This window comes from Scylla paramamosain, chromosome 6, assembly GCF_035594125.1.
Source record: "Scylla paramamosain isolate STU-SP2022 chromosome 6, ASM3559412v1, whole genome shotgun sequence".
NCBI classification, from domain to species: domain Eukaryota; kingdom Metazoa; phylum Arthropoda; class Malacostraca; order Decapoda; family Portunidae; genus Scylla; species Scylla paramamosain.
This window is the reverse complement of record NC_087156.1, coordinates 5,205,001-5,230,000: the sequence shown is the minus strand read 5'-3', so window position 1 is coordinate 5,230,000 and position 25,000 is coordinate 5,205,001. Positions and strand designations below refer to the sequence as shown.

At 40.2% G+C, this 25,000-nt stretch overlaps 1 long non-coding RNA gene across 2 annotated transcripts in view; it reads left to right on the top strand.

Annotated features, from left to right (window-relative positions):
- LOC135101246 (uncharacterized) overlaps nucleotides 1–25,000 on the top strand; it is a 155,928-nt gene that overhangs the window by 42,874 nt on the left and 88,054 nt on the right. The window lies entirely within an intron of this gene.

Here is a 25,000-nt window from a genome sequence, read left to right as displayed (position 1 = left end):
CTACTACTACTACTAATACTAATACTGCTCCTCCTGCTACTACTGCTATTACTACTGCTACTGTTACTGCTATTACTCTACTAGTACTACTATTGCTGCTGCTGCTGCTGCTGCTGCTGGTGTTGCTGTTGCTGCTGCTAGACAGATAACATAGTAATAACAATAACAATAATAATAATAATAATAATAATAATAATAATAATAATAAATAACAGCAACAATAATAGTGGTATGCCTGCAGCCATCGACACGGCAAGAAATAGCAATGTGGTGTTCAGCTTCTCGATAAATCCCGGGAGAGCGATGTGCGGCGGTGTGAGGAGGGTGGTAAGGGCCCACTGTTGTGTGGCGGCCAAGGAAAGCTCGTAAACACACCACCCGACCCGCTGTAAACAACTCTACCTATCACCCACTCACTCCACTCCACCTACTCACTTCACCCACTCACTCCATCCACTCACTAACTCATCTACTTCACACCGTTCCTCTCATTTTTTCTTACTCATTCACCCACTCGCTCACTCCCTTATCTACTCCACTCCGTTCCTCTGTTGCTTTTTCCTTGCCTCATTTTTCTTATTCTTTCACTCACTCGCCCTCTTATCTACTCCGTTCTTTGTGTTCTCTGTGCCTCATTTTTCTCACTCATTCCCTCTCACTCTCATTTGCTTATTCATTCATGCATTAGTCTTATTTACTCATTTCGTTCTTCTATATTATTCTTTCTCTCTCCCGACTTTATTTATTCTGCCCCGACTCTCTCTTCTCTCTTACTCCTTCCCCTTTTTATCCTCCTCCTCCTCCTCCTCCTCCTCCTCCTCCTCCTCCTCCTCCTCCTCCTCCTTCTCCTCCTCCTCCTCCTCCTCCTCCTCCTCCTCCTCCTCCTCCTCCTCCTCCTCCTCCTCCTCCTCCTCCGTGTCTGGAGGAGGAGGCACTAATGCCAAGAATGGACAAGGAAACCGCAGCGATACAAGGAATAGGTCAAAATACCGTAGTGATGCAGGAAGTGTGTCAGAATACCTTCACTGATGCAAGGGGTGGGTGCTCGTCGCGGTCACTCGCCGGTAACATAACCGCAATGGACTTTTCTATCTTAAATAATTTGTAGGGCAAAAGCAGTCACGCATTTCTTCTCTCTTTTTTTTTTTCAGGTGTTTATTTTGGTCTGTTATATATATATATATATATATATATATATATATATATATATATATATATATATATATATATATATATATATATATATATATATATATATATATAATCTACAGTAACGTTTTAGATTGTGAGATAAGTCCATTTGTGAGTCAAGAAGCTAAAAATTATATGTTATTTTCTGTAATCTTTTGTTCGTGAGGGAAAAACTGAAACATGCTATTTTTTACTTTTATTATTATTATTATTTTTTTTTTTGTTTTGTCACGAGGATAATGCTTTCATCCTCATCGTTATGTACTCTTACTCTCCCGCTTCGCCAATTCTTTAAGTCACTCACTCACTCATTCACTCACTCACTCACTCACTCATTCATTCATTTGCATCTTACACCACCATGCACTCCACTCTCCTGTTGACTCCTGAAGTTGGTGTTTGCATCCAGGTGGAGAAGCTGCACCACCACCACCACCACCACCACCACCACCACCACCACCACCACCACCACCTCACGACTCGCTTTCTACGTACCATTGTCGGTCTTTTCCTGGATAGCAAAAGATGTAATATATATATATATATATATATATATATATATATATATATATATATATATATATATATATATATATATATATATATATATATATATATATATTTAATTATTGGATTTTTCTCGATTTGCTTTGCTTGGACCATCGCCTGTGTCCTTGTGATGTACAGTCAAGGCCAGAAGTTTGTTCACATGCCGTATTCTTTTCCACTAATTTAACCGTTTCATCTTAACCGTAAGTTGTTCGATGTGCTGCCTGTCACCTTACAAAACCTGAGAAGTGAAAGGTTCCAAGGAGATGAGAGGACGTAAGGCTGAAAGAAAACACTAAACACAGTGGAAGTGAGAGCGTCAGGTTACAAGACTTCTGGCCTCAACAGTACCAGAGGGATGGAAGGGTCCGAGTCACCACAGGCAGTCTCCGCACTCTCCAGCCTTTTAACCCTCTGAACCCGATGGCTGTCTTATACTTGTATTTAGGATAAGATTTCATGAGTTTACGAAGCTTCACGGGTACTGTCTTAAAATCAGTGAACTGTGTGTTGGGTCTAGTAAAATTATCTAAAAATATCTAGTTTCGTACGATTTCGTGTTAAAGTAGACTAATTTATTGTATTCCAAGAAACCATCCGGATTTTATGGGTTAAGGGGCAACAGCAGGGCCTTTTTAATGTAAGAGGGAGATTGGCCATGGGCAACAAAAAGTGCGAAAAAAAAAATTAGTGCCAGTCCCTAAGGAGAGCTCAAAGGATCATTCAAAACTGGAGGAATAGTGTCTTGAAATCTCCCTCCAAAAAGAGTTCGAGTCATAGGAAAGAGGATATGCAGAAGCAGGCAGGGAATTCCAGAGTTTGTTTACTTGGAGACATCATTTGGGTTGTTTGAGTTGAGGCCTCACTCACGTCAGTATCGTAAGGAAGAAAACATAAACATACCACTTGCATTCTTCTCAGTTAAATGGCTGTTTTTGAATGAGTCTTATCCAGGTGTTTGAGTCTTGTGCTCTTCTTTTTTTCTCTTACTCCTTTTGTCTCTCGTGATTTCTTCAATGCAGTCTTTCCATTTTATCCTAAGTCTTCCTCTTCATCGCATAACTACTACTGTCACTATTTACATAAACTGGCCCACATGACTAGAGGTGTGGCGCGTGTCGACAGTCATTTGGGGGAATTATGTGAAGACTGCCTCTTTGTTCACCATTTTTCTGAGAGGTGCTCCTTGAAATCATTATTGTTACCTATTATTTTTCTATTGATATTTTCGAAAATCATCTTCGGCCAAAGCTAATAGATAAGATGTTTGATGAAAATGTCTTAACTGTCTTCTACTGGCAGACAAATTTTTTCCTGTAATACCTTATAATTTGTTAGATATTTTTATGTACTAGGATCTCGTAAATATTTCTTCCGCGTTAAAATATAAAATCGACCTTCTGTTTGTCCTTTTCTCTCTCCCGCGTCTCACTGCAAACAGTTTTTTTTTTAGTGCTGTTAAGGATAAGCAAGAACGACCATAGCAACGAAAGGGTTAAATACAGTTTTCGTAATCACTTTGGGCTCCATTCTTTAGGGACAGGCACGTTAGTGGGCATATACTTTATGTACCTCTTTGTAGCCCTTTACCAGAAATAAAAAAATAAATAACAAAGTGGCAATAATGAGTACACCAGTGAACTGTTCAATAGATAGTCAGGAGGCAAGAGGCGGAGCTTGTAGATCAGCTTAGGTTACGTGCTTAAGCTGCGGGGATTGAAGTTTTTTGGTCATGGGGGGCTTCCTTCCCTTCTGTGCTCCTGTAGAAGTGAGGGCGGTCCATTCGATTCTTTTGCCTTGACCGTCTGGTTTAAAGATGCATTTTTCCGTTGCTTCACTGGTTGTTATTGCTCAAGATTTATTCATTTAAGTACCAGTCAGTCTCAGGTTATGGTTTGAATATAGACAGTTAGAATGGAGAATACACACACACACACACACACACACACACACACACACACACACACACACACACACACACACACACACACACACACACACACACACACACACACACACACACACACACACACACACACACACACACACACACACACACACACACACACACACACACACACACACACACACACACAGAGAGAGAGAGAGAGAGAGAGAGAGAGAGAGAGAGAGAGAGAGAGAGAGAGAGAGAGAGAGAGAGAGAGAGAGAGAGAGAGAGAGAGAGAGAGTGTTTTTTTTTTAGTGTTGTTTGTAAGAGGTGTGCGTGCGCCACACGTGTGGCAGGCTCCGCAGGTACGCGTGGTACACAGTGGTGCACATGAGGTGTATGGCAGTGGCCGCGTTTTTGACTGGTAAAGAGTTATATGATTATTTGGTTTAGAAATATACTTTATTTGATCACGTAAAAGTCACTAATATGACCTATAAACAACTTTCAACTTAATTTTCATAATTAGTTATAGTTTAGATAATAAAAACTAATGGCATTTTTTTTTGTTTTTAATCTGAAAGCCTTCTATTTAAGAGATAAATATATTACAGATTCTTATAGCCGAATTAAAGAAACCAGCTTAAGTAAAGAACAAAATAACAGAAGTTTTTTTATTGCTGAAATCGAGGCTTGTGTTGCTGTTATTGTGAAGTGTAACAGTTTTCTGATTTTGTTGCTGTAGCATAAAAATAACTGTTATTGTTGTTATATTTGTTTTTATTTGAGTAAAAAGATCTTGCTCAAATAAAAGTAATAAAAACTATATCATGTTACACCAAGAAGTATTTTATATCTTTTATTAAAATATGTTGCTTAAGAGAAAGATGTTGCTCAAATGTTGTTGTTCTTGTTGCTGTTATATTATTATTATTATTATTATTATTATTATTGTTGTTGTTGTTGTTGTTGTTGTTGTTAACTAATCAAACTTTTTTTGTTTTATTTTTATATACATATTCGCTTCTTTTTATGAAGTGTTGTGGTTCCTTTCTTGTCAGCCGCTATAAAAAAGCCTTTACTATTCTACGTTTTTTTTTGTTTCTTACTTTACGTATGCTGGATTGTCTCAAACAGCCTCGGCAAATGTTAACAGATCTGTTGCTGCTTGTGCTTCCTTTGCATTCTTTTGTGTTTGTATTCCTCCTCCTCCTCCTCCTCCTCCATCTCCATTTCTCTATAGCTCCTCCCACCTCGCGTCTTTGTTACGTCAACCCTAATTCCTGTCCGTAAATTGAGCTCAGGATTAACTTTTGTAATCTACCGACTGTCTTGTAAACCCGCGACCACGTAACTCACCCTCGCTGGATCTGACGGGGGCGTTACGACTGCTGAGGTGCTGAGGGTGTCCGCGACCTTGACGATGCTGCTTGTGTGTGGTGAGGGGCGAGAGTACTGGGCTGGGAAGTGATGTAATGGTGTACAGTAGAGTTCCCCTTACACACACACACACACACACACACACACACACACACACACACACACACACACACACACACACACACACACACTGTTTCTCTGTCTTTCTTTCCATTTGTCTATTTATTTACGTCGAGAGAGAAAGGCTGATTTATTTTCTGATTTGTCTTGATACTCTTTTGAAACTGTCCAAGTCATAGGCTGAAAAAAAAGCACGAAGCAGGAAAAGAGTTCCAGAGTTTACCAGCGAAAGGGATGAAAGAGTGAAGACACTGGTTAACTCTTGCATTAGTGAAGTGGACAGAGTAGGGATTAGAGGAAGAAGAAAGTCTTGTGCAGCCAGGGAGAGGGGAAGCACGCAGTTCACAAGATGAGGAGGTCAGGAACCATGGAAATAATGGTGGAAGGTAGTAAGGGATAGAACAGCACGACGGTGAGTGAGAGAAAGACAGTCCGTTAGAGAAGAGGAATCAATGAGGAGGAAAGCTTTTGACTCCACCATGTTTAGGAGAAATGACTGAGTGAACCTTCCCATATATATATATATATTATGTGTGAGCAGTGCTGCATTCGTGGACGGGTAAGGTCCCTGTATAGAATAAGCGACTGAAAGGAGGAAATGTATTGGTTGGAGATGACACTGAATACGTAACTTCATGAAAGCTGTCTTAGTGAGGGAAGAGATGTGAAATTTCCATTCGATTTTTTAGTGAAGGACAGTCCAGGTATGTTCAGTGTACACAAGGGGGATAATTGAGTATCTGTCTGTCTGTCTGCCTGTCTGTTTCCTGTTTCTGTCTGTCTGTCTGTCTGTTTCTGTCTGTCTGTCTGTCTGTCTGCCTGTCTGTCTGTCTGTCTGTCTGTCTGTCTGTCTGTCTGTCTGTCTGTCTGTCTGTCTGTCTGTATGTCTCTGCTTGTCATTCTCTCTCTCTCTCTCTCTCTCTCTCTCTCTCTCTCTCTCTCTCTCTCTCTCTCTCTCTCTCTCTCTCTCTCTCTCTCTCTTGGGGGTAAATCCTTAAAAGAAGTAGCGTTTGTATAATTCATGGACATTATACTTATGAAAAATGGCAGCATATTTACGTATCACAGTTTGAGAATATGCTGTGTTTAGGAGAAACTGTTTACGCGTTGAAGTGAACCACAGGAGAACCTTCTTACGATAATCAGAGGCACTGTAAAGATGAACATGATTAATTGCGCAGGTACAATAAAACAAACAAACAAACAAACAAACAATCTTTTAAATTTTTACGTACAAATCTAATAAGTTACATCACGTACGACCTCTGAATTGTGAAAACTGTAAATGTGTGAAATTGTTCGTGTACTTAATGGTGTTGTTTGTGTACTTAATGCTGCTGCTGTCCTTACTGCTGCTGTTATGCTGTGTTTCGTGTCTCTGCTGCTGCTGTTGTGTCCTTACTGCTGCTGTTGTGTCCTTACTGTTGCTGTTCGTGTTCTTGTTGCTATTGTTGTGGTGTCCTTGTTGCTGCTGTTCCTGTCCTTACGTCTTCCCTTTCTCTCTCGTCCTGCTTTTCTTCTCTCACCGGTCTTTGTTCTTCTCCTCTTTTCTCTTTTTCTTATCTCCCCTGCCTATTTCTCTTTCCTTTTCTCCTTTTCTTATTCCACCGATTTGTTTTTTTCTTTTCTTTCCTCTTCTCTATTTGGTCGTTATTTCTCCCTTCTTTCCTCTTTTTCTTCTCTCCTTGGTCTTTATTTCTCACTTCCTTCCTCCTTTTTCTCCCCTGTCTTTTTCTCTCCTTTCCTCCTTTTCTTATCTCCCCTGTCTTTATTTCTCTCTTCTTTCCTCCTTTTCTTATCTCCTCTGTCTTTATTTCTCTCTTCTTTCCTCCTCCTCTTCTCTCCCCCGTCTCTACTTCTCCCCTCTTTCCTATCCTCCCCCTTCTCTCTTTTTCCCATTTCTCCCCCCTCCTCCCATCATCCACGACTCTTTCCCCTCCTTTGCGTTCCTTCAACCATACTTATCACTGTTGGTCATTGAATCTCTGCTCACCCATCGATCTATTTCTATCAATCTTTATTTATTTGTGTACTTGCAGTTTGGTCTTTTCTTTTCGCTTATTGTCTCCGTGTATGGCTTTCCTTGTGTTTGTATATGTGTGTGTGTGTGTGTGTGTGTGTGCGTGTGTGTGTTTGGAAAAGCAGATTTCCTCTTGGGTTTCTTGGTACCGACCGAAAAATGGTGAATAAAAATGTGCGGGGGGAAATAAAACTTGAAAATATGAAAAAAAGTAAAAAGAAAAACGATAGGGAGAGGAGAGATGATGGAGTGGAGAGGAGATGATGAAGTAAAAGAATTGAGAGAGAGAGAGAGAGAGAGAGAGAGAGAGAGAGAGAGAGAGAGAGAGAGAGAGAGAGAGAGAGAGAGAGAGAGAGAGAGAGAGAGAGAGAGAGAGAGTTTTCTTTGTTGCCGATTCTTGTATCATAGAGGAAGAGGAGGAGGAGGAGGAGCAGGAGGAGAAGGAGGATGGGGAAAAAAGAAGAAAGGAAATAACTGAGGAGGGAAAGAGGAAGACAAAGTACAAGAATAGAGAGAGAGAGAGAGAGAGAGAGAGAGAGAGAGAGAGAGAGAGAGAGAGAGAGAGAGAGAGAGAGAGAGAGAGAGAGAGAGAGAGAGAAAGTTGAAGTAATAAGTCCTTTCCAATTTCCTGTGAGCTCCCTGGTCTCTTCTCTTCCCCTCCTCTCTCCCTCTCTTCCCCCTTCCATTCCCTCTTCATCCCTCTCCCCTCTTCCTTCTCTTCTCCTTCCTCTATCCTGTCAAGTCTTTCTTTGCCTTCCCTCTTTATTTCCTTCCTTGTTTCAAATTCCACTCTAGAACTGAGAGAGAGAGAGAGAGAGAGAGAGAGAGAGAGAGAGAGAGAGAGAGAGAGAGAGAGAGAGAGAGAGAGAGAGAGAGGTGTTTGGATTTATAATGGCCAGTCTTGGGTTTAATGGCACCATTGCTTATATTCAGTCAACATTTTCTAATTCTTCGGAGCGTTCCTTAAGAAGGGGAGACGTTCATGTCTGGAGGAGGAGGAGGAGGAGGAGGAGGAGGAGGAGGAGGAGGAGGAGGAGGAGGAGGAGGAGAGGTAAGATTTCAAGCTCTCTTCGTGTACCCAAAAACTAATATCTCTCTCTCTCTCTCTCTCTCTCTCTCTCTCTCTCTCTCTCTCTCTCTCTCTCTCTCTCTCTCTCTCTCTCTCTCTCTCTCTCTCTCTCTCTCTCTGTTGCATGCCTTTCCTTATTATATTACACAAACACACACACACACACACACACACACACACACACACACACACACACACACACACACACACACACACACACACACACACACACACACACACACACACACACACACACACACATATAGATAGATTTTTCCTTGTCCAGCTCCTTAATCGATTGCACGCCCCGTTATTTTTCTTTTCTTTGTCTTGCCTTACGCTTCACCACCTTGCTAATTCTCTCTTCTTTGTTCCAGGTTCTCCTTTCTCCTCTTTTTTCTTTTTTTTCTCTCTTTCTCTTTCTCTCCACCATCCTCCTCTTTCTCTCTCTCTCTCTCTCAGAATCACCAAATCTTTCTCCGCTCTCACCCCTTTCCTTTCTCTCTCTCTCTCTCTCTCTCTCTCTCTCTCTCTCTCTCTCTCTCTCTCTCTCTCTCTCTCTCTCTCTCTCTCTCTCTCTCTCTCTTTCTCTCCCTTTTCACGGTCATTGTTTAATTTCCTTAGACCATTAATTTTTTTTTCCTTCTCCCGCCAATTTTATAATTTTCTTCTTGCAGGTTTTTCCAGTATTTTTTCTCCTTTTTGTTTTTGCCTGTCTGGTTATTTCTCTCTCTCTCTCTCTCTCTCTCTCTCTCTCTCTCTCTCTCTCTCTCTCTCTCTCTCTCTCTCTCTCTCTCTCTCTCTCTCTCTCTCTCTCTCTCTCTCTTTTCCTCACCCTATCAATCCTACACCCCTTTTCTCTATCTCTGCCACCTCCTCCTCCTCCTCCTCCTCCTCCTCCTCCTCCTCCTCCTCCTCCTCCTCCTCCTCCTCCTCCTCGTTTACCGTTTATCTCAATCCTCCCCTCTCGCACCCATGTCCTTACCCTCTCTCTCTCTCTCTCTCTCTCTCTCTCTCTCTCTCTCTCTCTCTCTCTCTCTCTCTCTCTCTCTCTCTCTCTCTCTCTCATTCCGGCACTCTTACTTGCGCCTCTTTCGTCAAGGTAGATTGCTTCTCTCACTCCACTAATTAAGGACCCGTACCATCCTGCAGGGTAGAATCAATTGTTGTCGTAGATTGTGTCGTGTAGTGCCGAGGGAGAGAGAGAGAGAGAGAGAGAGAGAGAGAGAGAGAGAGAGAGAGAGAGAGAGAGAGAGAGAGAGAGAGAGAGAGAGAGAGGGAGAGAGGCAAAAGATACCACGCATATTGTTTTAGTCCGGAGGAAGATGGATAGGTAGGAGGGAGCAGGTGTAGAGAAGGAGAGGCAGGAGGAGGAGGAGGAGGAGGAGGAGGAGGAGGAGGAGGAAGAAAGGGACAGCGGCTATTTTCTGAGCAGCGTCAGTAAGAAGAGGAGGAGGAGGAGGAGGAAGAGGAGGAGGAGGAGGAGGAGGAGGTGGAAGAGAAGGTGGAGTTAGGACGATGAGGAGGTGGTGGATGTGAAGTAAGTGGAGTGAGGAAGAGGAAGATGAGGTGGTGGTGGTGGTTGTTGTTTTGGAGGGAGCGGAAGAAGATAAAACGAGAACAAGAAGAAGAGGAAGAGCAAGAGGACGGGAAGGAGGAGGAGAAAGAAGAGAAGGAGAAAGAGGAGGAGGAGGAGGAGGAGGGCGGCACACGGTACATAGAGATAACAGAAGGAGGAAAGAATTTGATGTGAGATAAGTGGAAAAAAAAAAGAAAGAGGAGGAGGAGGAAGAAGAAGAGGAAGAGGAAGAGGAGGAAGAAGAGGCCAGGTATTGGTTAAAGTCTGTGATCAGTGGAAGAGGGAGCGAGACAAAGAAAAAAATAAGGCAGAAAAAAAGTGATGGAATGGAGGGGTGGAGGGATGGAGAAGTGGAGGAATGAAGGAGTGGAGAGGTCTTACTTCCCTCCACACGGTATGAAAATGAATTCCAACAGTCAAACTCTCAAGGGAACTACATGATCTCTTTCCCCCCTCCTTCCCCTTCCTTCCCTTCCCTACCCATCCCTTCGCCTTTCCTTTCCCTTCTCTTTCCTCCCCTCCCCTCCCCTCCTCTCCCCTGTCTCGTCCTCAGCATCCGTTATAGAAGCCACTAGTGTGTGTGTGTGTGTGTGTGTGTGTTATTTGATGAGCTCATTATTTTCTCCATTCTTTATTTTTTTTATTTCTGTCTTTCTGTTTTGTGGAAGAAAAAGGTACATTTATTTTTTCTTTCTTTTTACTTTTCCATTTTTCATTGTCCGTCACTTTTTTTTTTGTTTTCTTACTGTTGTATGGGTTATATTAGTGGTTGTGTCACCATTAGTAGTAGTAATGGTAGTGGTAGTAGTAGTAGTAGTAGTAGTAGTAGTAGTAATAGTAGTAGTAGTAGTGGTAACAGCAACAGAAGTAAGGATAGTAACAAAAATGAGAGTGTAACAAGCGATGATGGTGATGATGATGATGATGGTAATGGTAATGGTAATGAGTGAAAATGATGGTAGCGATGGTGGTCACGGTCATAATGCTTGTGATGGTGATGTTGTAATGATAATGACGTCTTTGTGGTAAAAATAACGATAATGGTGATTGTGGTAGTGGCGGTAATGGTGGTGATGGTGATGATGACAACCCCAGTGACGTATATGGTGGTGATAATAGTGATGACAACAATGGTAGTAATGATGGTGATGCGCTGGCGGGAAGGAAAACGGTGATAGTGATAGTGATGGTGGTGGTGGTGATGGTGATGGATATGGTGATGATAAATCAAGGGATGAGAGTAATGGAAGGAACGATGGTGATGTGCTGGCAGAGAAGAACGTAGTGATGTGGTGGTGGTGGTGGTGATGGTGGTGGTGGTGGTGGTGGTGGTGGTGGTAAGGGAGGCGGGGCTGAGTGATGATGAGAGTGTCTCCCCGCGGCTCAATATGCCTTGATGAATTATTACAGATGACCATGAAGGAGGAGGAGGAGGAGGAGGAGGGAGATGCTGGAAGAAAAGGGAGCAGAAAGAAAAAAGACTGGACAAAAAAATGATGGGTGAAAGAGGGTGAGGAAGCAGATTAGTATGAGAAATAGTAGTAGTAGTAGTAGTAGTAGTAGTTGTAGTAGTAGTAGTTGTAGTAGTAGAAACAACACTTGTAAAATATGAAAGTGAAAGTAATGCAAAGGAAAAAATAAAAGAACACTAAAGACATTAAAAGAAAAAAATAGAGGAAAAGAAGGAAGGAGAGATTAAACAACAACAACAAAAAAAATAAGAGTAAAACAAGAAATTATAACGGAAACAAGAAAAAAAAAATGAACCTCATAGAACGACAAACCAATAAGAAAAGAAAAGAAAAAAGAAAAGAAAAAAATCATAAACAATCACTCACACTTATACAAACAACAAAACACACATAACACCTTACCATTGTTTACCAGTATGACTAGGTGAACGAACAACCCTTCACACACACACACACACACACACACACACACACACACACACACAGCCGTCGCCTGGTGGCAAAATATACATCAGAGTGTAATTGGAAATCGCCCATTAACTCCGCTTGTTATTGCTTCTCCCCGACACCTGTGCAGCGGGAGTTTTGGCCTCTTAATTAACCTGCAACTGATCCAAAGGGGTGAGCAACAAATGGAGGAGAGCAGGAGGAGGAGGAGGAGGAGGAGGTGGAGGAGTAGTAGGAGAGGAGGAGAGGAGAGGAGAGGAGAGGATAGGAGAGGAGGAGGAGGAGGAGGAGGAGGAGGAGGAGGAGGAGGAGGACTGAAGCTAAAGGAGGTTGATGGGGGGAATGTGCACCAGAGAGAGAGAGAGAGAGAGAGAGAGAGAGAGAGAGAGAGAGAGAGAGAGAGAGAGAGAGAGAGAGAGAGAGAGAGAGATGAAATGAGATGCGTGTTCATAGTTACGGGTACACACACACACACACACACACACACACACACACACACACACACACACACACACACACACACACACACACACACACACACACTCGCCAGGTTTCTTCAATGGTTTACTTCAGGCTTTTCATTTCCCCAGTAAGAAATACGTGGGAGTCATTACAGATGTACGATTTCAGGGTAATATACTGGAAGACTCTGCTCCTCCCTCCCTCCCTCCCTCCCTCCCTCCCTCCCAATGTGTCGTTGTTATTGAAAAGAAAAAAAATAGAGTTGTTGGTTAGACACTGAAAAAAAAAAAAAAAAATTGAATGGAGAATGTTCTGCAGTTGTGAATTTGAAAGTAGTGGTTGTCCATTAGTTTTAGATGAATTTTGTATTGGTATTCTAAGAGCGTAATTATTTATTTATTTTTTATATTTACTTATTGGGAATGATACGCTCTCTTACTTTTTTTTTTTTCGTAGTATTCCGTTTACATCAGCTAATTTAGTTGTGCAGGTGTCTAGTCTATGTTCCTCTCAGAGTTATTCACGTCACAGGAAGGTTGACGAAAGATAATGAAGCAATCAGTTCCAGAAGTGCCTAGTTGGTGTGTTTATGTTCCTCTGTCCAAGTTGTTCAGGTCATAGGAAGGTTGATAAAGGAGAATTAAACAGTAAATTCCAGAGGTGTGTAGCTTATGTTCCTCTCTCTTAAGTTGTTCATATCATAGGAAGCTTGATAAAAAAAAGAACTAAGGAAGGAATTATAGAGGTGTCTAGTCGATGTTCCTTCCTCTTAACTTGTTCATATCATAGGAAAGTGGACGGAACAGAATTAAGCAAGGACTTCCACACGCTGACGGTTGTAACAAGAAATAATTTGCGTGATAGATACACGTAATGGGAGCAAGTGAACGAAATGACATTACTACATTTCGTGTCAATATGTCTGATATACAACTCGCTCCCTCTCGTAACAGTCATAGACTTGGGAGGAAGACTGGAGGAAGACACCCACGTTCTCCTCTCACAGTTTCGGGCAAGCGTGGGAGTCGTGAATGCGCCTCTCCTCTCCTCTCCTCTCCTTTCCTCTCCTCTCCTCTCCTCTCACGCATGAATATTAAGTAATAAGTATACACACACCACTTGGAATATTATTTTAATGAAGCGACTCGTACTGCTATGCGCTTTTGGAATGTAGGAAACCATCGCCAACTCGTTGTCTGAATGAATTAATTGTCGCCGTGTTAATTAGATAATAATCAGCCAACTTATTCCGTCCGTCATGTTATGTGACGGAACGTGTTTTGTGTGTGTGTGTGTGTGTGTGTGTGTGAGAGAGAGAGAGAGAGAGAGAGAGAGAGGAGAGAGAGAGAGAGAGAGAGAGAGAGAGAGAGAGAGAGAGAGAGAGAGAGAGAGAGAGGCCGGCTGGCTCGTGGAGGTAAGAGGGAAGCTGTTTGTAAGAGGAGGAAGACTGGGAAGAAAAGAAGAACAAAGGAAGAGGAAGAAGAGGAGGGTTATGTGCAGGAGGAGACGGGTTTTATGTAGGCAGGTGAGAGGTGTAGTGATTTAGGGAGAAGGAAGGGAGAGAGTGGAGGGAAGAGTGACGTGGGAGGAGAGAGAGAGAGAGAGAGAGAGAGAGAGAGAGAGAGAGAGAGAGAGAGAGAGAGAGAGAGAGAGAGAGAGAGAGAGAGAGAACGGGGGGAGGGGGGGCATACTACCCACTCCATTAAACTGTACGAAGAAAACACAGAAGGAAGAAATACGAAAATGCTGTCAAGGGATCCGCCAATGAGTAACAAAATTCAGTCACTGTTCAGTTCGAAAGTTAAGTTTAAGAAACAGAGTACTAAATAAATAAACAAATAAATAAATAAATAAATAAATAAATAAATAAATAAATAAATATATATATATATATATATATATATATATATATATATATATATATATATATATATATATATATATATATATATATATATATATATATATATATATATATATATATATATATATATATATATATATATATATATATAATACATTTCTTTTGTTTAATTTGAAATATTTTAGAAAGTGAAGTTTTGACAGATGTATCAATATTCAGATTATTCCTTGTACCAAAGAAACGCAAGGAGGAAGAGATAGAAATGTTTATATTAATATTTATTTCAAAATATTGACATGAAATCTGTCGAAGCTTTATTAAGATAAAGATATTTCAGGTAGAGGTGTTCATTACCACCAGGAAGTTGTACGCAGCAGTGCTGAATAAAATGTACTGAACGAAAATGACAGACACAAGTTTCTGGCGCTGCTTACAGAAAACTTGTACCTTTAGAGCAAGAAAGGCACAGCATGGAAGGAAATCCGCATGTCAGACCCGCTCTATCATTGAGCTATGGTTTTTTATGATAACTTTTGATGAATTATATCTTTAAAATGCAGCCAATGGTCAGGTAAGCTGTCGCTCATTTTGTGCTGAATGGTGTTAGTTTTGTTCCCAAAACCGATCCTGTCAATATATTAAGCGCTGTTCGTAATTACTTTGGCATTTCTACTCGTACACGTTGAGGCAATACTTCTATAGGTATCTTAGGTATCTTCGATAAAAAGAAAACAAATGTGTGTGTGTGTGTGTGTGTGTGTGTGTGTGTGTGTGTGTATGTGTGTGTGTGTGTGTGTGTGTGTGTGTGTGTGTGTGTGAGTGTGTGTGAGTGTGTGTGTGTGTGTATATATATATATATATATATATATATATATATATATATATATATATATATATATATATATATATATATATATATATATATATATATATATATACGAGTATATATATATATATATATATATATATATATATATATATATATATATATATATATATATATATATATATATATATATATATATATATATATATATATATATATATATATATATATATATATATATATATATATATATATATATATATACACAAATTTTAGAAGGTGAGTTTAAGACGTGTTTATGAGACGGCGAGGAAACACTCAGATTTCTGCAGACGTCCTGCGACACGCGTGTTTAAGCCGCCAAGCAGCGGTGAGAGGACAGGGCTGTGTCCTTCAGTTTGTCTGTGTGGCGATATCAGTGATGAAATTAATATCAGAGCTTTAAATTCGAATACGAAATCTTCAAATTCCTACGAATGCAAATACTTTCAAATGCTGATGTTGATACTTGGTGAAAGTATTCGTGAATACGTTCATGGATACATTACATCGAAAATAAATTCTTCATTTAACTCTACAAAATAGTGTATGAAAGTTACTAAGTAGTAAATGATCTTTATAAACGACCTACTAGAATGGTTGGTGACAGCGACGCAAGGCAAGGAGGGAGGCTCATCACTCACCGGCGTCGCGGAGCCAGTACATCTGTTAATAACAAAACTAAGAAGGTCAAATTGTAAGTTGCAGCGTCTAAAGGTTCAAAGATCCCCTAATTACACATTTTTTATTGGCAAGAAAAATGACGTGTTTTTTATTGGCAAGAAAAATGACGTGTGTTTTTTATTGGCAAGGAAAATGACTTGTGGTTTTTATTGGCAAGAAAAATGACGTGTGTTTTTTATTGGCAAGGAAAATGACTTGTGGTTTTTATTGGCAAGAAAAATGACGTGTGGTTTTTATTGGCAAGGAAAATGACTTGTGGTTTTTATTGGCAAGAAAAATGACGTGTGGTTTTTATTGGCAAGGAAAATGACGTGTGTTTTTTATTGGCAAGAAAAATGACTTGTGGTTTTTATTGGCAAGGAAAATGACTTGTGGTTTTTATTGGCAAGGAAAATGACGTGTGGTTTTTATTGGCAAGGAAAATGACTTGTGGTTTTTATTGGCAAGAAAAATGACGTGGGGATTTTATTGGCAAGGAAAATGACGTGGGGATTTTATTGGCAAGGAAAATGACGTGGGGATTTTATTGGCAAGGAAAATGACGTGTGTTTTTTATTGGCAAGAAAAATGACGTGGGGATTTTATTGGCAAGAAAAATGACGGGTTTTATATTGGCAAAAAAAAAAAAAAAAAAAAATGACGTGTGGTTTTTATTGAGAAGAAAAATGGCGTGTAGTTTTTATTGGCAAGAAAAATGACGTGGGTTTTTTATTGGCAAGAAAATGACGTGGGGTTTTTATTGGCAAGAAAAATGACGTGGGGTTTTTATTAGCAAGAAAAATGACGTGTGGTTTCCATATCAACAAAAATAATCGTGTAGTCACAACTCCAGATGTACGATTTTTTTTTTTTATTGTTGTTTTTTTCCATAATATTTGCAAGGTGTTTAAAACGGCCGCTTCTCTCATTTGGGATTGTGACGTGTTTTTACACTGCTGATGATGAATTAGATACCTTTTTAGAGTTAAAATCCTGAAACCTGAGGAAATAATACGCACTAATTCTCCTTGCACAGGCCGAGCACTGTCGATCTTTTTGCATAGTTATTATGTGGCTCGCCTTTTAATGACATAATTATGTAGTCAATAATACAGACAATATTTGTCTGACAACTCAGTCATATACATAATTTACTGCCAGAAGCCAAGGTCACAGATTCACACTCCGAGTCCTGGTGTTACCCGTCCATTAACTCACTCACCGAGCAAGGCCTTCGTGTGGGTGACACATTGAAAGGTGCCACTAGCAGCGTCATTACAATTTTTATTTTTTTTTTCATGTAAACCATTATCATTATGAACACTTACTGTGACGAAAAAAAAAAAAACTATTGTGCTGCCGCTACAAACGCGCTTTTTTTTTTTTTTCTGGTTTCGCAATGCTTCACTTTGCAGTGCGTCACACACACTGGACGGCTTCGTCACGACTGTGGGAACTGTAACCGTTACCTTCACGACTGCATTTCACACATTTACATTCTCTGGCACATTGTTTACATTAACATTGAATTTACTGTAGCCCCAGGGAGATACCGCAGCATTGTACATGTAGTATCACGGGGCAATATAACATTACAGAATAAACCCAACACAGCCTTCCTCGATCTGGACAGTCCTGGCGTCGTCCGCTGGGAAGTGGCAACTGAATCAGTCAGCCAGCAGACGGCGCCCTGGCAGCCTGCGAGCCTGTACATTCCCTGGCCTGCACCATGCACGGCCACCCAGGAAGCTAAAATAGTAAGGAACAACGAAAATTATTTTTGATGATAAATTTATGATAACTTGTCTGATTGTTCGAAGAATACGAATATTTTTCTTAAGTATTCGAATACGAATGAGAATACTTTGATTTCTCATAACATTTACTCGAATACAGATACGACCATGTGCAAAAACTGCATTCGAACTTATTGGATTAGGGGTACCGAGTGTGAATAATCCATCCCTGGCTAACATATATAAGGAGGCAGTTTAATGATATAGGAAATGGCTCTGCTGGAACCGTATAATGGCGGGGTGGTGTGAAGACTCTCCAGGCTGTCTTTTTCATTCCAGCAGAAATGTAGACGTGTGGAGGTCAGAAGTGGAGGCAGGAAGGCTGGTGAATTATAAAAAAAAATTGAAAGGAAAAGGAAAAATATGTACATGTTTTGTTTGTCGTCATTTTGCTTTTTAACTACAAAGACAACTTAGACTCCAGAGGCAAGTTGGTTGGTGGCGCTGGTGTTGGGCGTTGGGTGTTGTGTGTTGGGTGGGGGGACATGTTGGGGGGAGGCAAGGGTTCTCTGCCTCACAAATACCCGAAGCTCCGGTGGGATTATGGGAAAGTAGGCGATGTAAAATTATCAGATACATTTACAGTTTATGAATTTTGGCAGCATTATTATTAGCGAATTTTACAAATAATTATTTTTTAATTACCCGTCATATTTTATTAGAAAATGGCCGAACACAATCGGGTATTGTAGCTGCGTGGGAATCAGACTTTCTGAAAGCGAAATTGTTTATATTTGCTTTTATTTCATGAAATCAGAATGATGGGAGCTACACTGGTGAAATTATTTTAGTTTCAAAGATTTTGTGTTTGTGAACATTTAAAAAAAAGTGATCCTGTGTGATTGTATGTGAGAATACAAACATTGTTTTCAGCAAACAGATCGTTTTTTGTGAATGTTTGGAATTTCAATAAATATTGGTGGGGTTGTAAAATATGGAAAAATAAAGAAATGTTTCTATTATATACTATGTGTCTAACTTTCTGGGGCAGATTTCAGAATATTTGTGGAAATAATACTTTTAAAAACTGTGTGTGTGTGTGTGTGTGTGTGTGTGTGTGTGTGTGTGTGTGTGTGTGTGTGTGTGTGTGTGTGTGTGTGTGTGTGTGTGTGCGTGCGTGCGCGCGAGTGTGTGTGTGTATGAGAGAGAGAGAGAGAGAGAGAGAGAGAGAGAGAGAGAGAGAGAGAGAGAGAGAGAGAGAGAGAGAGAGAGAGAGAGAGAGAGAGAATTTTTGAGCCAATACAGAATTTTCATCACCATTTCACCTGCCTTGGCGCCTGGCTGTATTTGAAGGGGAATTCGTAACGCTGAGTGAATAGTTGTAGTTTTCTTGGAATATCACAAGAGGTGGACGCCCCGTGCTGAATGCTGGCGTGATGATGTGTGTTGTGTGGCGTCTGTCTGTCTGTATGTCTGTCTGCCCGTCCATCTATCTGTGTATCCATCTATATATCTGTTTCTCTGCCCGTCATTATCTGTCCATCTATATCTCTGTATCTATCTATTTGTCTGTGTGTCTGTTTGTCTCTATTTGTATCTCTCTATCTGCTTGTTTTTTTTTATCTGTTGCTTTCTATATACCTGTCCATCTGTCTGTCTGTCTATCTGTGCCTGCCTGCCTGTCTGTCTGTCTGTCTGTGTCTGTCTGTCTGTCTGTCTGTCTGTCTGTCTGTATCTTTATATGTATGTATGTATGTATGTATGTATGTATGTATGTATGTATGTATGTATGTATGTGCCTGCCTTTCTGTCAGTCTGTCTGTCTGTTTTTATATATATGCTTACCCATCTGTATCTTACACACACACACACACACACACACACACAAACACACACACACACACAGGCATATATCATCATCACAGGTATAACTCAATATATGTTACTCTGAGTTATTTCCCCGAGAGAGAGAGAGAGAGAGAGAGAGAGAGAGAGAGAGAGAGAGAGAGAGAGAGAGAGAGAGAGAGAGAGAGAGAGAGAGAGAGAGAGAGAGGGGAGGGGAGGGGCAAACACCTTTCCCCCTAACACACACATGAAGGAACTAGCTAAATGTGATTCAATAACAACAACAATAGAAGTCTTTTTATACAAGGCCCTCAAATTTGGCACCAGCCCTCACCCTTTTCTCTCCCCTTCCTCTCCTCCTCCTCCTCCTCCTCCTCCTCCTCCTCCTCCTCCTCCTCCTCCTCCTCCTCCTCCTCGCCTCCCTCCGTGCTCATTCGCTTTAAAAACAGAGAGAAAACAAGCGGTACAAAAACAAGGTCTACAAAACACTCCAGCCTTCATTTATTATTATCTAAGTGCCAAAAATGTTGAGGCGTAAAGAGAATAATTAATTTGATTGCAATAAAACACATGTACACATCACCAGGTAAGTTATCACAACTGTTTTGTTTGAATTTATTATTAGCGTGGAATTACATCAAGCACACACACACACACACACACACACACACACACACACACACACACACACACACACACAAAAGGAAAGAAAGTAATCCTTCGTAATTGAACGTGAAGTAATAAATTGAAAGTAAATGCCGGTTGAAAAAAAAAAGAAAGAATAATTAATAAATATATCTATATACGTATAAGTGTAAATGACAATGGAAATTAATTGATTAGAATCCATGTCACGTTCCACAAAAAAAAAAAGGAAAAAAAGAAAGAAAAAAAAGGGAGAAAAAAATGTATATATGCTAATGTGATGCATGAATGGTGTATGGAAATTCAAGGGATGGAATGTTGTAAAGGTAAATGTGTTTTATAATATGTACTTGAGGAAACGTGTATAAATGTTGCAAATATACATACATACATACACACATACATGCATACAGACAGACAGACAGACAGACAGACAGATAGAAAAACGAAGAGACAGAGAAGTAAATATTGAGGCAGACAGGCTTACTTACTGACTTAGTGAATTATTAACTGATTGTATCATTGGTTGACTGATTACTTACTCGTAACTGACAAAGAACAGAGAGAGAGAGAGAGAGAGAGAGAGAGAGAGAGAGAGAGAGAGAGAGAGAGAGAGAGAGAGAGAGAGAGAGAGAGAGAGAGAGAGAGAGAGAGAGAGAAAAGAATTAGGGAAAAGGAGTCAAAATAGAGAGATAAGAAATTTAAGAAGGGGAAAACGAAAGATGGACGGATAGGCAGACATGGGGGAGAAAACACGATAAATAAGAAAGCAGAGGAAGAGGGAGAGAGAGAACGACAGATGAGAAACGAACAGTGAAGTGGATAACAAGTGGGAGGAAAGGTGGAGGAGGAGGATTAGGTAGCATAGGGAGTGTGGAAGGAGGAAGGGTGAGAGGTGGAGAAGTTAGGGGAGGCAAGTGGTGGAGTATTGGAGTGGGTTGTGGAGTGGGTGGTGGAGTTTGGCGAGTGTGTTTGCAGTACCGCGTGAATAGGAAGGAGAGAAGGAAAGGTGGAGGGAAGAAGGAAAGGCGGGAAGGAAAGAGGGAAAGAAGTGGAGAAAAGTAAAGACAACTAGAACAACATAAGGTGGATTGCTGAGAGAGAGAGAGAGAGAGAGAGAGAGAGAGAGAGAGAGAGAGAGAGAGAGAGAGAGAGAGAGAGAGAGAGAGAGAGAGAGAGAGAGAGAGAGAGAGAGAGAGAGAGAGAGAGAGAGGTGGTTAGCAAGGGTCGTAGTAAGAAGGGGAGACAAAACAAAAGGGAGGGAGGGAGAGAGGGAGGGATGGAAGAAGGGATGATCTTTGCAAGACAGGATGTAAGGCAAGGGAAATGAGGTAAGGAAGGGAATGAGAAGAGAGGAGGAAGAGGAAGAGAAGGAGGAGGAGGAGGAGGAGGAAGAAGAGGAAGAGAAGCAGCGATGATTTTAGTATCCCTTTCTGCACAAAATCTATGAATAAAAAATGGAAAAAATGTTAAAAGAAAGAAAAGTGAGGTGATGTCTTTTTATGGTACTGTGTGTGTGTGTGTGTAAGTGTGTGTGTGTGTGTGTGTGTGTGTGTGTGTGTGTGTGTGTGTGTGTGTGTGTGTGTGTGTTTAACTAGTGCACGTATCCCGTTCTTTACTTTTGTTTGTAATACGTGTACATACCTTCTGACACACACACACACACACACACACACACACACACACACACACACACACACACACACACACAACACTTAAATTGGGTTCTCAGTGTCTCGGTAACTTTGTTCGCACACACTAAGCTTCTGTTGCAACTGTGAAGGAAATCCAAAAAGTTTAACAATTATTTCTCTTCGGGGCAGATCAGGCATGGTCAAGTTTTTTTTCCTTTTTTTCTCTCTCCTGGAGGTCTTGTAGAGGAAGAGGAAAGGTGCGGGGCTTAAAGGGTCTGGGAGGAATTTGGCTTCCATCCCTTTGTCACCGCCGAGATGAGACTGAAGGAGAGACACTGAAATGGGACTTAAGGACTGCACAAAAAGAAGACAAGAGGTGGGAAGTTAGGAGAAGAGAGAGAAAGAGAGAAAGAGAGAGAGAGATTTTTACTTGCTGCTTTGCTTCCGCTCCTTTCCTTGCTACTGTTTTCATAGGAGAGGAGAGGCAGTGAGATCATGAATTAAGAAGTAAGGATTGTACAGAAAAGACGTGTTCATTTCTTTATTTAGAGTACCCCCTCCTCCTCCTCCTCCTCCTCCTCCTCCTCCTCCTCCTCCTCCTCCTCCTCCTCCTCCTCCTTGTTTCACTGAAAAATAGGCGAACAGTTGTTAACAGTAAACCCAAATGGTGAAACGCAGTCATCAAAAACAGCCTCTCAGTCCTCCCCCCCCCAAAAAAAAAAAAAATATGCGTATCACAAATACAAACTGACCAAAATTAACGATGACAAAGCAGAACATGATCGACTGCTGCCTCATTGTTTAAAAACTTATGAGAGACAATTAGAAAAAAAAACTTTGAACTTCTTATTGCCAATTGATGTAAATCAAATCCCAAGGAATTCTTCAGCTGTATTAGAAAGAAAAAAAGGATTAATCTCAACAATTGACCCTCTTGTTTTGAAAGATGGCAAACACTTTGACAGTGGAATCCAAATGGCTGAGAATCTAAACGACTACTTTGCATCCATATTCGTTAAAGAAAAACATTCTAAACATGTACCCTAAATAACGCATTTTTAGCACGTGTTCTTTCCAGGATAAAGAAATCTTAGACGCGATTCGTGAAATTAAAATAAAACACGAGGACCGGATAAAATTTTTCCGCGAATATCGAAGAAGGCTAAAAGCGAGCTTGCCAAGACTCTGTCCATATTATTCAACAAATCTTTAAACACTCCACAAGTCCCGGACGAATGGAAACTAGCTAATGTTACATCAATGTTTAGAAAAGGTGATAAATCTCAACTTCATAATTACCGTCCCATAAGCCTCACATCTGTAGTGGGTAAGCTTATGGAATCAATGACACGGGATAAAACAGCAGAGTTCCTGGGAAGTAACTACATCATAAAGGACACTCAACATAATTTAGAAATAAACGTTCATGTTGAACGAATTTACTGGACTTTTCTCACGACGTGCCCTGATGATAACACCAGGGCAGTAGATATAATGTATTTTGATTTCCAAAAAACATTTGATAAAGTTCCTCCTAAGCGCCTCCTACATAAAGTAGGCACATCAGGTGACCTCGCTGCGTGGACAGAGGATTGGTTGACACACCGGAGACAGCGAGTACTAATTGATGGTAATTCTTCAAATTGGATCAATGTAAGTAGTGGCGTTCCTCAAGGATCAGTCTTAGGTCCTATACTATTCATAATATATATATATATATATATATATATATATATATATATATATATATATATATATATATATATATATATATATATATATATATATATATATATATATATATATATATATATATATAACAATGACATAGACGAAGGGATCATAAGTGAATTGTCAAAATTCGCAGATGATATTAATATTGCCAGCAAGGCTGACTCACCAAACCAACGCCGGATTTTGTAAAAAGACATAGACACTCATTGAATGGTCTGGAAAGTGGCTTATGAACTTTAATTTTGATAAATGCCACGCATTACATATTGGAAATAGTAATCCGCAGGTTAATTATAAAATGAGTAACACCGCCATCAAAAGTGTGGATACTGAAAAATATCTGGGAGTTTTAGTGTCAACACATCTTAAACCAAACAAGCATTGCACCGAAGTCGTTAAAATTATCAATAAATTAATAGCCTTGAAATCTGAGAAAATCATTTTGGCCTTGCACAACTCACTCATACGTCCTCATCTTGAATACAACGTACAGTTTTGGTCACCCTACTACAAAAAGGATATCGAGGAATCAGAAAAAAAAAAAATGCAACGTAGAGTAATAAAAATTATCCCAAGGCTTCACAATAAACCTTACGAGGAACGCCTTAAAGAACTAAGTCTTTTCTCCCTATCCAAAGGCAGACTAAGAGAGGATCTGATATTGCTTTACAAAATTTTTAAGAGCTTCACAAATATAAAACCTGAACTCTTCCTAGCACTCAACCAGCCTAATGTTACAAGAAACGATGGCTTCAAAAATAATAGGTAAGCGATTTCAAACAAATGAAGCCAAATATTTTTTCTTCAGTCTTGTCATAAATATCTGGAATTGTCTTCCATCAAGCGTCGTTAACTCAGGTACTGTTGACTCATTTAAAGTCCGTCTTGACAAGTATCTAGAAAGTAATCCCCGGTTGTCTTTGTTCATGTCTGAATAACGAACACGTTCACTCCGTACTGTCTGTCATTTGATTGATGTTTATTTTACTAAGGTAGAAAAAAATATGATGTAACAAAGATTAAAGATTAAAGAGACCTTAGTGAGGGCTTGTTCCTCTGCGACTTACTGCTGGTCCTGTCACAATAATGGTGAAAGGAATCGAGTCCTTGCAAAAAACAACTCGCCCATCACTGTAGTCATCCAGTTAAATGTGCCTCGGTAAATCAAAATTTTAAGGAAGAGGAAGTGCCTCATCAGATGACACAAATATTAGGATTGTATGTAGATCGTTTGCACGGTAGTAGAAGTAGACCTCATCTCTCTTACTTTCCTCTCAAATTCTATGTTGTTTTTCTATACAACATGGTACCGTTTTCTTTTTCCGGCCAGCTTTGGCTGGAGGGATGGAGGGGGTGGGGAGGAGCCTTCTTTTGTGCTATCCTCTCTCTTCCACTAATAACTTAGTAAGGACCTCAGGACCTGTTGCCGTTTGGAATTCCTTTATATTCTTTTGTATTACTCCTCCTCCCCTCCCTCCTTTTTTTTTTTTCTCCTCTTTGCCTTTACTAGTCGTTACAGACTCGTAGGCACCAATAGATGTCCTGCTGATTGTGTTCTTATTTGGTATCTCATTTGCGTTCCTCATTTGAGATGGACAGTAAGTAGATTATCGCAGTCTCGTAAGTGTTGCTTAATCTACCGCTTTTCATTATCCTTTGGTATTTCTTGATGTTTATTTGTGTCTCAAGACTAGTCAGACTCGTTAGGTCCAACAAGTCTGCTGCTTCTTGTTACTCTTTGTTATTCTGTTTTTTTTTCTTTCCCATTATGTTCATTTGCGTCTTAGATTATATAATGATAATTATGATACAATATAGACACAGTGTAGACCATCAC